An 8257-nucleotide genomic window follows, 5' to 3' on the forward strand; every position below is an offset into this window, starting at 1 on the left:
AAGCTTACATATATGAGACCTAAAACAAATGTACTCTAAGGTAAATTAAAACAACTATAAGGCCAAGAAAAAAATGATTAATAGCTACAGGTAAAAGTCCAGATTTATCTCACAAATCACTTTTACTCTGTACTAGTCTAGTATTAGAAGAGAGACATTTTGATCTAAACCAAATGTCTATTATCCTGTTATTAAGTGCCAATACAAGAACATACATGAGATATGAGATATAAGTGTAGAAAAGTAGGGATGCCCAGGTAAAAAAATGAGTGGAAGTGGAAAGCAGATTAAAAAATGAGAGAAATGAGTTACCATTGAGGGTTTAGATTGGCACGGGCACTCTGTAAGTAACTGGCAGTACTTAGTACAGTTAAGTGGAGGAATGCCCTTTGAGGCAGGGATCACAGTTCTGAATGCATATCTCAGAGAAATTCTCCCATGGCCTGTATGAGAGCAAGTGGGTAGATATTTATTGTGGCTTTTCTGGTAAGGGCAGGAAGCTCCAGGTAACTGGAAGGGTGTGTGAGTAAAATGAGGTGGACATACATTTGTGAAATTTTATTCACCAATTAGAAACAACTAGATGTGCATATTAAAAAATAGATAGGGCTTCCCTGGTGGCGCAGTGGTTGAGAGTCTGCCTGCCAGTGCAGGGGACACGGGTTCGAGCCCTGGTCTGGGAAGATCCCACATGCCACGGAGCAACTGGGCCCGTGAGCCACAATTACTGAGCCTGCGCGTCTGGAGCCTGTGCCCCGCAACAAGAGAGGCCACGACAGTGAAAGGCCCGCGCACCGTGATGAAGAGTGGCCCCCGCTTGCCACAAATAGAGAAAGCCCTCGCACAGAAACGAAGACCCAACGCAGCCATAAATAAATAAATAAATAAATAAATAAAAATTAAAAAATAGCACTTAAAAGCAGCCTTGAGTTTAAAAAAAAAGATAAAAAGCAGAATAAGGTTTTTAGCCCAATACCATATTTAAAAATTAAAAACATACATATAATTCTAGATATTTTATAGGATTACATGAACGTTTAAATTCATATCAAACACAATAGAATGGGTTTCAATTGTATGACAGGAAGGAAAGTAGAGATTAGGAGTGAAGGGAAATGGAACAAAAGATAATGTTTGCATACACTAATAAGAAGTATCATTAACTCAACTTCCTGTGTACCATATAAAATAATACTTTTATAAGCGACGGGCAGAAGCATGGGAAATTTTTAATAGATAATTTACAAACAAAATGTAATTTGAGCAGCCAAATGATGTTTAAAATTATTGCAAGTTTGAAACAAAATTTTTAAATATATACCTGTTTATGTCAATTTTATAATTATCCCTATAATCCATGTTAGAGAGATTCACCAATCCCTGCTTTAAAACGGATCTTTGCATTTCTTCAGTTTTAAATATTTTATTGCTTTGTGCAATGCCAACTATTGTTAGTTAGGCACCACTGATGTTGTGATAGTGAACTAGTTGCACAAATAATATTTCAAAAATTATCCAGAGATGGAAAGGAGTGAGTGCAAAATTCTGAGATAGCATCTTTTTAGAAGTTATGTCTTGACATTTCTAAAACAATTCTATGTTAAGAAGAGAAACTATCTGTTGGGGAGACCAGGACTGTGATAAAAATTTACAATATAGACTAAAGTACAGCAACACATCCCATTTGGAGATGCCAACACTATAAAATTTATAATTACTCTGGGTTTTAATATTTCACTACTTTAAAAATTATAGTCAAAGTAATATAGAATTATAGAAGGAGAGATTTAACTGAAAATATGTAAAACCAATCCCTGAGCACCTATTTATCACTAATAATGTGATTTTGCATGATTTGAGTGATAATACCAGCCCATAGAGTGAAAGGAAAGATGATTAATTCAAAGAAGCTGTCTCAGCTTATCTATGCAGCTTAGTGACTTTGTGATTCTAGATATTTTATTTGATATTTGTGGATAATAATAGTTCTTATTATGATTAAGTGCGTTAATATATATAAAGAATTTAGAATCCCTGGTACAAAATAACATTGTAGTCATGATTCTGTGAACTTTTGTTTCCTCCTTTTTAATATGAGGATAATATCTTATGAACATTTTCCCTCAACTTTAATATAAAAAATAATATCTAACTCACAAGATTGCTAAGAGAATAAGAATGTTGATTTATGGTGGTTTGGGATGACCTAACTTAGAAAGTTATAGTTGAGCAGATATCCAAAGGCAAAGCGTGAACCAGACCTACAGATATCTTGGGGAATGATATTGGAGACAGAATGGGTAGTGAGTATGAGAGCCCTGAAGAGGGCACCTTCCTGGCATGTTATAGTGACAACAAGGAGACGAGCATTGCTAGAGCAGAGTGAGTGATGAAGAGGAAAAACGATTGAAATCAGAGAAATGTTGGGGACCAGAAAACATAGAATTTTGTAGATCATTTTAAGGACTTTGAGAAAGATACCCACTGGAGGATTTTGAAGACAGTAGTGACATGATTTACTTGGGTTTCAAAAGAAACATTCTGCCTTCTATTTTGAGACTAGACCAAAGGGGGACAAGCACTGAATTAGGAAGAGATGTTAGGGGGTTCAGCAATCCATTAAGAGATGATGATAGAAATGGAGAGAAGCAGAGAAAAAAATGCTTACTGTGCTGTGTGAAAAAAAAAATCGAGAGTACAACTTGATTTAAAAACTCTGGAGTTGAGGGAATCAATGCAGGCTGTAGAAGTAGATATGAGAAGTGAAAGTGGTAAGGAAATCTGAGACCTGAGAATTGTCTTGTGTTTAGCAACATGAATCTCTTAGAGACATGGACAAGAAAAGTTTCAGTAGAATGATGGAGGAAAAGGTAATGGAACTGAATTCAACAAAGAATGGGAAGAGGGGAATAGGAGAGAAATAGTATAGACAAATTTTTGAGGAGATTGTTGTAAAGAAGAGCAGAGGTGGGGGTAAAAGTAATGAAATCTAGGGTAAAGAAAAAGTGTTTAAAGTTGCCATAATATCTTTGCATGGCAAGAATGACTCAAGAGGGAAAATTTGATCATTGCAGAGAATTGAGTTTCTGGAGCCATATTCATAAGTAGGCAAGGAGAGTTGAAATCAAGTGCAAAAGTAGAGAAATTAGCCTCGGAAAGGATTACAGATGGCTTAGGCAGTCACAGGATTGGAAGAAAAGCATATGACATGAATGTACATGGTACATGTGGTCATAGCTTGAGAAAAGTCTTTTCTGATTGTAAATCAACTTTCCTAGAGGAATAGGAAGCAACATAATCACCTATGAGTGAATTTAGTTATGGATGTTGTGGTGGAAATTTAAGAAGGAGGAAAAGGTTTAAAATACTAATTAAAATTTGTAGGAGAATTAATAGCAAGGGAAACATATATTTAGAAGTTATGAATTTAAAATGAGAGTAGTCAGTATGCTAGGCTGCTTTTTTTCCAGCCATATTCATTTGCAAAGGTTTAGATGCAGGGATGGCAGAGTTGAATTCAGCTAGACTGAAAGTTTTTCCAGGGGAGCAATGAAAACCAAAAAAGGACAATTGTGTTAGTGGAATTTGCAAGGAAGTGATCATAATGATGGCCCTGGGATCTAGAGAGATAAAAAAGTAAGGATATGAAGGTGAGGAATAGTGAAAACTTGGATAAATACATTAAAAGTCCCAATGAATTTGAAGAATAATACGAGTTGAGATATTACATGGAGTTAGCTAGAAAGATAGGAGATAAGACCAGAGAGGAAGATGCTCAAGGTTGAAATTGTTGATAATCATAAAAATACTAGTGTATGACCATGGGGTTAAAGGTTAAGGTAGGGTGGAAGACAAGACCATTTGGCAAGAGAAGGTCGGGTAACAGAATGTCTGGAATACTGAAAGCGCCATCAACATAGATATTAAAATTGCGAAGAATTATGACATGCCTAATGTTGAATGTGACAGGAACTGAACTCTTCAAAGAATAAAAGAAGTGACCGGAAGATATTAGTCATGTTAGATTAGACTATGTTACGAGAATAAATTTTGTTTTCAATTCACATTGTAACTCATCTAGGTTGAGAGGTAGAGGGTGGAGGAGGGGTTAAGTGGACCCCACTCCACATGGTCATTCAGGGAGTCAGACTGACAGAGGCTCTCCATGTCGAGGCTGCACCACACAGAGCACAGGCTCTCAGCTTGCACGAAAGGGAAGAAAGTAAGGTGGAGGAGCCCTTGCCAAATCTCTGTATCCTTTGACACAGTTCACTGGCCAGAACTAATCACACGGTCTTACCTAACTGAATGGAGGTAGGGAAAGTATGGGAACACATAGACATTTGGTGAGCAACAAATATCTCTGAGACACCTGGTATATTTAAGGTGACTGCTATAAAAACAGGTGGTAGATGGTTTATGTCCCATACTGCCGCCAAATACATCTTTCTAAAATGAAAGACTCACTATATCCTTGGCCTACTAGGAATCTTGCAGTAAGTGTATTTCACTACATGTAAATTTCACCTCAATTTAAGGGGGGTGGGGATCTCCCAGAAGCTCCTTCCTAAATTTTCAGATAAATTTCAAACTCCTTATCTTGGCGAGAAGGATCTTCTGTTAGTGCCTTGCCTACTTCTCCAGTTCCTGCTATTTCTCTGCTTTGCTACATTGCACCTGGAATGCCTTTGCCCTATTTACATTGAACTATTTTCTACCGCCTCAAAATTCAGTATAAATATGAGTTTCTGGAGAAACTTCCCTTCCCTTCCTTTGCTCTCACATGTCCTTCTGTTTGCAATTTTACAAAACTTCAAGCCTTCCCAGCACTGTCCTATATTATTATTGATTCACATCTCTCTCTGCTTCCCACAAACCCCCTCAAGGGCACGACCATGTAGAGTTTGACTTTGTATACCTAGTGATTAAAAGTTACTGGTACACAAAGCAGGCAATTAATAAACATTTGTTGAATGAATTAATGAATATTTATTTGCCTTGGTTATGGTTTTATGTATTCCTCTGGCTTTTCATGAAAAGCAGATTTTTCTTAATCCAACTGTTTTCCTTTTTAAAGGATCAGCATGGGTTGTTACATCAAATGTTATCTTTTATTCCTCAGCATGTCCAACTCTCTGAGCAACCATTTTTCTTTTCGTAGAGCTTAATCTATCTTTGAATAATTAGTATTTAGCCCATTAAAATCCTTCTCTTGGCAAATTACCATGATAATAATAAAACCACAAACAATGTCTTTTTTCCTGTGCCTTAATAAAATACAATTAAAATTTAATAAAAGCTCTGTATTTCCATTTATCCAATTCTGCACATCCTGAGGGAGGTAACAGCAGTGTTACAACCAGACCAATTAAATAGCCAGTTGTATTTAAGCTCTTTAATTCACATAAAGGTGAGTATAATTCTGTACTTATCATTCTAGAGTTGCTCATGGCTTTTTTGAACTCACTTTTATTCAGTCCTGTCCATTTTTTAGTATGTCGCAGAGCAAAAAGTTCTTATTTTTTATTTTTGTTAATATTATAATGATATTTCTAGCATGTGTCCTTCATTGTCCATTTTCTTCCAACAGATTTATAAGCCTAAATATCATCATTTTAAAATGCGCTTCCCCTCACCTCTTATAACACCACTGTTGTCACAGAGAAAAAAAAATGAAGGAAAAACCAGAAGTAGAATGTGTATTTTTCAAAGACTAGATTTCATTAAAAAAAAAAAAAAACAAGAAGCGATGTTTTCCAAACATCTAAAATATCTATGAAGGATTTTTGCAGAAGCATGCAAACATTTGTCCTTTTATAAGATTTGAAGAATGTATTCTGAAACATGAGTGAAAAGTGAGTTAACATATGTTACCTGCATTTTGACATCTCCTTCAGAATAATTCAGGCCCACTCCCTTCATTTTATTGAGGACAATAATAGGTGACTTTGTCAGGTATTTTATGAGATAGGTCTTGTGCAATAGAAGTTATTTTTGTAAACATATATATTTATATGCATCCAAATGTTTGCTAGGTGTGTAAATCTGGACAGAGAGTAGTTTTGGAAACATTGCTGGAAAGTGAAATAAGAGTTTGAGAATATAAGAATATTTTCTTCATCTCCACTAGCTGGTGGTTCCTGAGAGAGGGCTAAGTACCACACATACTTGTTTTGTAATTTGTTTTGTGGTTTGTTTTGATTAATACTGAGTAGACCTTACCATTGCTTAATAAGATATTTTAAATTCCTACAGGAAAGATATGCTTCATATTTCAAGCCCAACAAATCACAGTTACAGCTTTCAATTGGGACGTTTATCTGGCAAACTTAACAGAGGCAGCAGAAACCTAACGGTAGACTTTTTAAAAATTTTTTTAACTTTTTGTGGCCAGGAAAAACAAAACTGGAGTTTTCTAACTGTAATCTTCATAGAATTATAGTGGAAATCAGAGTAGAATTTTTTTTTAATTGAAGGCCATAAATTTTTTTTGGGGGGGGAGATTCTATATTCAAATATTCTTTTCTTTTCTAGTACTGTCAATCACTAATGTTCTTCCCTGATAAAAACTACAGCTCAATGTTTAAAAATAATAATAATTATAGGGTATATAACATTATTTTTTATCTCTGATAATTCTATAAATTGTATTTTTTATAAGTACAGAAATGACTTAAGAAATATTGTTGACAGATGAATACATGGGAGGAAAATGATGATGATTTACAAACTAATTTAAAATATTGCCATTCCTTTAATAGCCAAAAAAGTAATTAAAACTGTTTCACTTGCTTTCATTTTTAAATATGCTATTGAAACTTTTAATGTTAATTTTACAGAAAGGAAAATATTGTGACATGAATTTTACTGCCTTTCCATCTGACTAGAATTATGTTAGATCTGGTTTAACTATATCAACTAAATAATACCAGCTTGAGTTTCTCTTGGACATTTGTATCCAATTCTGAGTGCTTAGTTTTTGAATACATACTAAAATTTCACTTTGGTTGTGTTTACATGTATATCTGGCATAATATTTTAACCACATTATCTGCATGCCCAAGTTAATGTGTCAGTTCACTCAAAATGGTTTAATTTATATTCTTTTAGACCCCTGACTCCTGTTTTGGAGTGAGTAGGAAAGGTGATAGGATTTTCAGGATCATCTCGAATGAACACTTTGTTGCACTCTGAAATAATCTATATTTTTCTTAATATTACCTTTTAAAATGTCACTATATACCTTTTTGATATTTTTTAATACAATAATTTCGAAATGAGGCAGATTTCTTTGCTTGCATTGTGAAGGAGTTAGGCAATTTAAAATTTTCCAACTGGCTAATTTTTACTGCAATCTGGTTGTTCTCAATCTTGGCTGGGAAGCTTTGAAAACAAATTAAAACCCAGGCCTCACCCCTGTACCAAATGAATCAGAGTAACTGTGGGTGGGGACAAAGGGGAGGTACTAAACAAAGGAGGGGGTGGGGATTAATGCACCATGAGCTAGAGAACCACAGCTGTATAACCTTTGTGATATTTTATTGGAGGTAGTAGTTCCATCCACATGTTTCTATGAATAGTTCTTGATAAATATTTTAGATTCCAGGAAGAGAACTAAGCCATCTCTAGTGCAGACCAATATGAACAAAACAATCATGTGAAAAGTACAATATCCACAACAAACTGGGTTATTCTGTTAAAAGGTTCCAAAGCAGGCATATAATGCCCAATTTTCCATTTGCAAACTTATTGCTCTAAATCTGCAGAGTTTAAGAAATATCTGTAATTCTACTAAATGTCTTATCTATAGGAGGTTTACTATGTAGTTGGGGAGAAAAGACTGTTTTGACTACTTCTGGTGCCCTGCCTGATCTCCTCCAGGGCCTCTTACTAGTTCTGCACTACTTTGCTGGTGATTCCTTGCACCTGGGAAACCTTCTGAGCATGGTCCATGAACTACCTGGTTGTGCCTAAAATTTCATACCAGTACCATTTCCCCACCTTCCCCTCCACAGCCCATAGCCATTGACTAACTGGTGCAATATATAAAAGTCCAGCTCTATAACCATTAGGTGGAAAATCTTGGTAGAGTAATTTACACTCCAGACCTCTCCATGGGATCAGGCTGAGGCTTGACTTCACCTGATCACACCCTGGCTTCCCTTCTTCCCTTTCCTGCTCTGCCTGCCTCAAGCCCTAATCGTTTGCAGATGAATCTGTCTCAGGCTTGTCTTCCAGGAAACCCAAACTAAATATG

General features: G+C 35.6%; 1 long non-coding RNA gene across 1 annotated transcript; it reads left to right on the forward strand.

The window, feature by feature from the left end:
- Positions 1-528: 528 nt before the first annotated feature.
- On the forward strand, positions 529-2412 carry LOC309628919. The gene is made up of 2 exons (XR_014244783.1): positions 529-617; positions 921-2412. It is a non-coding gene; the product is annotated as an uncharacterized lncRNA (long non-coding RNA).
- Positions 2413-8257: the final 5845 nt, after the last annotated feature.

This window comes from Balaenoptera borealis (genome assembly GCF_965194805.1).
Source record: "Balaenoptera borealis genome assembly, chromosome: 5".
Taxonomy (NCBI): domain Eukaryota; kingdom Metazoa; phylum Chordata; class Mammalia; order Artiodactyla; family Balaenopteridae; genus Balaenoptera; species Balaenoptera borealis.